Genomic DNA, 6,860 nt, shown 5'->3' with positions numbered 1-6,860 from the left:
TACCGTAACAAGACAAGACGGGAAAGATTCTTTCTTCCAAACTTACGGCATCATAACCATCAGCGTTTACCGTCAGCGACGATACGGAAGAGAAAAGAAAATGGTGCGCGTCTTTTCACTTTTTGACACCGTATCAAAAAAAATTACCGTTCAGGCGGAAATGTGTGTGTGTGTGTGTGAGCCGAGAGATAAAAAATAAAAAAGCCACCAAACAGAACGCTTTCAAATTATTTCGTGCGGCGTGCGCATATTTCACATTTTGCCGTTTGACGGAAGCTCGTTGTGTGGAACACAGAAGTGGAGATGGACGGAGTTGAAGGGGGGCGAAGACGGCCCGGTCGGACAAAGTCAAGAGATTGAAATATACGAGAGAATTGGGTGGAAGTGATGGCAAATCTATAAAATTCAAAAATCGGATGAGATGCGAGGACCGCAAAATGTGGCGTCGACTCTGACTCTCTTTTACTACGAACTTCCCTTCGACGGAAGATATCGAGAGCTGAGCTGAGCGCCCGCTGAGTATGGCCGGCGTAATTACAAACGAGTTACGGTTGGAGCTATATCGATTGTACGTATCCCGAACGTTCATCGAACAAGCCAGATCAACTCGGCGCCCGGTAAGATGTACGCTCAGTTATGGCCATGACACACGAAGGGAGAATTCAAACGGCTGTGAGTGTACGGCCCGCCCGGAGTTGTGTGTAGGCAGTGACCTCTCAAGAAAAAACGTAAAAAAAATTTTTTTTGACAGTCACCGGTCTGCGACAAGTAATCAGTACGAAACTTGGGTGCAATGCAAAAAACATTTTGAGAATCCTTGCTTGACAACAACGAATCTAACACGATAAAAAAAACGATCCCCATCGGTGTACCGCTTGCTTTTCTCGCGCTTCGGCGCAGAATCGCTTATTCAGCTGCCCTTGGAATATGTTCGTTTCGTGCATACTTGATCTCGGTCATTCTTCGGTGAACTCTTAAAGAATTGCGCACTTTTATAGGGGTAGTCTGGTTGCTTGTCTCGACTTGAAATGATTTGTTTTTTTTCCGCCCATGACTTTCTATACGATGCCTCTATGCTGGCCTCTGACCGCGGTTGTTCCGAGTTTTCTCTTTCTCTTCGAAAGTCTTTGCGGAAAATTCTGCCTCGTGTGACCGTTGAGCGGTGAGGTGTGTGTGTGTGTGTGTGTCGTGCGGGGTGATGCGAGAGTGTGCCTCGGCGGTGGAAAAATAAAAATAAAACTCTGAGCCCACAAAAATTTAAAAGATGTATGCTTGTCAGCTTAGTAAAGCAGGCTTGACTTATGAGCATACAGCACGCCACATATGACCGTCGAAAACCGTAATACGGGAAAAAAAGTTGATGAATATATCAAGACCGGTCGAATGAATCCGATTCACTTTGGGCTCATAGACCGTTGAATGGTCTTTGACTTTGGAAATTGAAATGAAAAAAATCCAACAAACGGATCGGATCGGTGTTTCTCTTCACTGGGACTCGCTGTGACACGCCAGGCGTTGCGATCAAAAATTTTAGTTTCCGAAGAAAAAGAAAAAAAACGAAAAACGTGTTGATTTGGTGTGTGTTTGGTGATGCGTGGGCGAAATAAAAACCCGCAACTCGCCGGATGCATATCAAACAAACATACACGAAATACCTGGTTGATCCTGCCAGTAGCATATGCTTGTCTCAAAGATTAAGCCATGCATGTCTAAGTACAAGCCGCTAGACGGCGAAACCGCGAATGGCTCAATAAATCAGTTATGGTTCCTTAGATCCACTCCATCCTACTTGGATAACTGTGGTAATTCTAGAGCTAATACATGCACTCGAGCCTCGACTGCGGGCTTTCGGGCTCGCAGAAGAGGTGCTTTTATTAGATCAAAACCAGTCGGGGCCGGGCTTTCGGGCTCGCGCACCGTACCAATTTTGGTGACTCTGGATAACTTCACGCCGATCGCACGGCCTTCGCGCCGGCGACGTATCTTTCAAATGTCTGCCTTATCAACTGTCGATGGTAGGTTACGCGCCTACCATGGTTGCAACGGGTAACGGGGAATCGGGGTTCGATTCCGGAGAGGGAGCCTGAGAAACGGCTACCACATCCAAGGAAGGCAGCAGGCGCGCAAATTACCCACTCCCGGCACGGGGAGGTAGTGACGAAAAATAACGATACGGGACTCTTCCGAGGCCCCGTGATTGGAATGAGTACACTTTAAATCCTTTAACGAGGAACCATTGGAGGGCAAGTCTGGTGCCAGCAGCCGCGGTAACTCCAGCTCCAATAGCGTATATTAAAGTTGTTGCGGTTAAAAAGCTCGTAGTCGGATGTCTGTCTTCGGCCGGGCGGCGCCGCTCTGAATCAAGGGTGTTGCGTTTCACGCTCTGGGAGCCCGGGTGTCAAAGCCCGACTCTCTTCACGGTCGGACAACATCGCCGGAGTGGTGGTCGGTGCGTCGTTGTTGTATCTGCGGCCAGAGTTGGAAAGTTCTTTCGGGTTCTTTTTTAAATTTTGGTCGTAGTTGACTCGATTCGCTCCACCCAGTCAATCGTTCGGGGTGCCCTTCACCGGGTGTCTCGGGCGGCCGGCAACGTTTACTTTGAACAAATTAGAGTGCTCAAAGCAGGTGTATCCCAACGCCTGAATATCGCAGCATGGAATGATGGAATAGGACCTCGGTCCGATTTTGCTGGTCTTTTACTTTTGGACCCGAGGTAATGGTCAATAGAGACGGACGGGGGCATTCGTACTGCGGCGACAGAGGTGAAATTCTTGGACCGCCGCAAGACGAACAACAGCGAAGGCATTTGCCAAGAATGTTTTCCTTGATCAAGAACGAAAGTTAGAGGTTCGAAGGCGATCAGATACCGCCCTAGTTCTAACCATAAACGATGCCAACCAGCAATCCGTCGGAGTTACTCCAATGACTCGACGGGCAGCTTCCGGGAAACCAAAGTCTTTGGGTTCCGGGGGAAGTATGGTTGCAAAGCTGAAACTTAAAGGAATTGACGGAAGGGCACCACCAGGAGTGGAGCCTGCGGCTTAATTTGACTCAACACGGGAAACCTCACCAGGCCCGGACACTGGAAGGATTGACAGATTGAGAGCTCTTTCTTGATTCGGTGGGTGGTGGTGCATGGCCGTTCTTAGTTGGTGGAGCGATTTGTCTGGTTAATTCCGATAACGAACGAGACTCTAGCCTGCTAAATAGGTGACGGGTTTTATCAATTGAAACCGAAGGGAGTACGGAGGCGTCGGGATCAGGTGGCGGCGATTCGGGTCTCGGTGGGACTGGTTCCTTTAGTGAGGCAATCTCTCGGCTTGGTTTCGTTGTGCTCTGTTCGTCGGGTGTACGGCCTTCACGGGTTGGTTGCCTGGCGGATGAGGTATGGCGGGGCTTTGTCGGGAATGTCTCGCGGGGGCTGGCTCTATTGTTATTCGGTCGTCGTCATCCCCGGCGATACCTTCTGCTCTCGCGTCCGTCACGCAGTCTTCTTAGAGGGACAAGCGGCGTCCAGCCGCGTGACAGTGAGCAATAACAGGTCTGTGATGCCCTTAGATGTCCTGGGCCGCACGCGCGCTACACTGAAGGAATCAGCGTGTTTCACTCTCCCTGTCCGAAAGGACCGGGTAACCGCTGAACCTCCTTCGTGGTTGGGATTGGGGACTGCAATGATCCCCATGAACCAGGAATCCCTAGTAGGCGCGGGTCACTAGCCCGCGTCGATTACGTCCCTGCCCTTTGTACACACCGCCCGTCGCTACTACCGATTGAATGATTTAGTGAGGCCTTCGGACGGGCTTGTCGGGGTGCCGTCGAGTGGGGAGCAATCTCTGCCCGTGCGGTGCCTACCAACGGCGAGACTGAAAGATGGTCGAACTTGATCCTTTAGAGGAAGTAAAAGTCGTAACAAGGTTTCCGTAGGTGAACCTGCGGAAGGATCATAAACGAACAAGACAAATGTTTTGCGCATATGGCTTTGGTTGAGCACGAAACAACTAAAAGTTGCAAAACAAAAAAACCCCATCAAAAGTCTTTCGGCGTAAGACATCGTATGAACTATGTGTGGGTTGACGGAAGAAAATCATTTATTTTGAACGGGTATCAGGCGCTCTGATGCGCGGTGGTTTAAAGCGGATTCGCCTTTTCAAATTGATTTTTCTTTCCTCTCGGCTCAAAAAAAAACACAAAGTCTTTCGATTTGGTCTATGGCCGTGAGCAAATTCTTCCTGCTTCGATGGTGAATGTCTCTATAGATTCATTCGACCTTTAGCGGCGCTCACAGTGTTGACGTTAGTAGAGTGAAGAATACGATAGCCCGCCTGGGCCGCGAGTACCGAAGGAACAATAAAGGAGATTTTATAAAGTCTTAGTCCCTAAATCAAACACTTTGAAAAATAAAAACTCGGTGGATGGAGAGTCGGAAAAAAAAAAAACATCAAGATTTTGAACGGGTATCAGGCGCTCTGATGCGCGGTGGTTTAAAGCGGATACGCCCAATCGAAATTGTTTTTTTTTGTTTCTCTCTTCGTCTTCGGGATTTTTTGATTCTCGGTGGGGGACGAAAGTGTGAGACTTTACTCTGGACGTTCTTTTCGGGCGTAGATACTCGTGGTTGCGTGCGTGTGCGTCGTATAGACTAACACTCCAAAGCCCGACACTATGCCGTTGAAAACCGAATGTTTTTTAAGCTTGCCCTTCGCCCTCTCGATGAAGTAGGAAGAATTCAAAATCACAATAACACACTAAACCCAAATTCTAGTACGAGTGTTTATCGGAACATTTTCTTTCTGGCTTTCTTTCTCCGCCCTCGCATTCATTTGCTTGGGCGGGTTGGAGAAAAAGAGAGAAGAAAACGAATATGTCGTTTTATATACGACCCTGAACGGTGGATCACTAGGCTCGTGGATCGATGAAGAGCGCAGCAAAGTGCGCTAATCCATGCGAACTGCAGAACACATGGAGCATCGAAATCTTGAACGTAAATGGCGGCCCAGCTTCTCGCTCGGGCCACATCTGACTGAGGGTCGGTCGAATGATGAACGAACAGAGATTTTTTCAGTCTTGGTTTTGCATGTTGGGTCGCGGCGAGATTTATTTTTCACCCGGCCTGACCGCATAAAAGCTCCCGAATCTCTAACGTCTGGGTGCCGCGCGACTTAAGTGTCCGCGATGCCTCAAATACAAAAAAGGGGGAAAAATAAAAGAAGGTTCGCCCTGTTTTGTTTTTTTCCTCTCTATTCAAAAGAAACCTTTTTCGATGGCAAAACAGATGGGAAATTTTTGAGCCAACTCAAAAAAAAATTTTAGAAATAAACACATCTTCTCGAACAAGGTGTCGGCTGCGTGTGCGCGATATACCGCTTCAACGCGAGTTTAGTTGTGTGTGTGCGCCGGGCGTGTCGAAGTGTCGACCACCGCGAATTATCACTCACTCTACACCGCTCGTTATGCAAGCTTGGTTCGCGCACGACGCGTTGTTTCAATACAAAAAGCCGCAGGACGCCCTGTCACTTTTCGTAAATTAATTTTTGCGAATAACGAGAGACTCGCTTTATTTCGAAAAAAAAAAATTTGAACCGGCAATTATTCAATCTTTCCCGGCTTTAAAACGCCAAAGTCTGCCGAGCTAGATAAAGTGTTGTCTCCTTTTGAAAACAAACAATTCATTCTGACCTCAGTTTAGATGAGACTACCCGCTGAACTTAAGCATATCAGTAAGCGGAGGAAAAGAAACTAACAAGGATTCCCTTAGTAGCGGCGAGCGAACAGGGATGAGCCCAGCACCGAACCTCGCGCCCGGTTGAGCGGGTGCCGAGGAATGTGGTGTTCGGGAGGATCGTGCGCGTCTGTCCGGTATCTATCGTCCAAGTCTCCATGAACGGGGCGAGCAACCCACAGAGGGTGTCAGGCCCGTAGATAAGACGAGCCGAGACCGTGCATCGGATCCCTTCCCAAGAGTCGGGTTGCTTGAGCGTGCAGCCCTAAGCGGGAGGTAAACTCCTTCTAAGGCTAAATATCGCCACGAGACCGATAGCGAACAAGTACCGCGAGGGAAAGTTGAAAAGAACTTTGAAGAGAGAGTTCAAGAGTGCGTGAAACCGTTCAGGGGGTTAAACGGGTGGGCCCTCGAAGGTCGAACAAGTCCCCGCTCCCGGCACTTGGTTGTATGCCCTTAACGCTGCATGGAGACTGCCTGAATTGGCGGCTCTCTTGCATAAGTCGTTCTGCGATCGCAATAGCCACGCCAAGGTCCGCAAGTGGGGGGCCTAGTAGGACTCCGCGACCGACTGGGTGTCTGTTACACGGGGCGTCCGTTAGCGAGTTTCGTGGTTACCTTCGCGGGTGCCGCGATGACGAGCGCGGCGTTTCCCAACAGTACTGCCCGGTCGTGACCTGTCTCCTCCCGGGAGGTGTCGTAGCTTTTTTTTGTAAAAGAGAAAAAGTTGCGGTGCTCAACCTGTGGAGGCCCAGAGCGGAGAGTAGAAGTCGGGTCCCACCCGACCCGTCTTGAAACACGGACCAAGGAGTCTAACATGTGCGCAAGTCGTCGAGAAATTATCAAACTAAACTCGCGAGGCGCAATGAAAGTGAAGCGGCCCCGATGAGGGTGCATCCGCGAGGGGTGATCCCGTCTCGAACAGAGCGGGCGCAACCCCAGGGCGTCCGAATGCTCGCGAGATCTTTCCCCCTTAAAAGGGTTTGGTCGAGTCGGCCGGACGAACCCAGAGCGCACACGTTGGGACCCGAAAGATGGTGACCTATGCCTGGCCAGGACGAAGCCAGGGGAAACCCTGGTGGAGGTCCGCAGCGATTCTGACGTGCAAATCGATCGTCGGAGTTGGGTATAGGGGCGAAAG

General features: G+C 49.8%; 3 non-coding genes across 3 annotated transcripts in view; all 3 read left to right on the top strand.

Moving 5' to 3' along the window:
- The first annotated feature begins 1,652 nt into the window (after positions 1–1,652).
- Positions 1,653–3,947, top strand: LOC124319131. The gene has a single exon (XR_006912825.1). It is a non-coding gene; the product is annotated as a small subunit ribosomal RNA (ribosomal RNA).
- A 930-nt stretch (positions 3,948–4,877) lies between these two features.
- Positions 4,878–5,030, top strand: LOC124319130. The gene has a single exon (XR_006912824.1). It is a non-coding gene; the product is annotated as a 5.8S ribosomal RNA (ribosomal RNA).
- Positions 5,031–5,672: 642 nt separating this feature from the next.
- Positions 5,673–6,860, top strand: part of LOC124319133 — a 4,576-nt gene continuing 3,388 nt past the window's right edge. The window contains exon 1 of the ribosomal RNA XR_006912828.1: positions 5,673–6,860. This exon is cut by the window's right edge and continues 3,388 nt beyond it. This is a non-coding gene — a ribosomal RNA (large subunit ribosomal RNA).

Source organism: Daphnia pulicaria, unplaced genomic scaffold (assembly GCF_021234035.1).
Source record: "Daphnia pulicaria isolate SC F1-1A unplaced genomic scaffold, SC_F0-13Bv2 h1tg000130l, whole genome shotgun sequence".
In the NCBI taxonomy this organism is placed as follows: domain Eukaryota; kingdom Metazoa; phylum Arthropoda; class Branchiopoda; order Diplostraca; family Daphniidae; genus Daphnia; species Daphnia pulicaria.
This window is presented reverse-complemented; position numbering and strand designations above follow the sequence as displayed.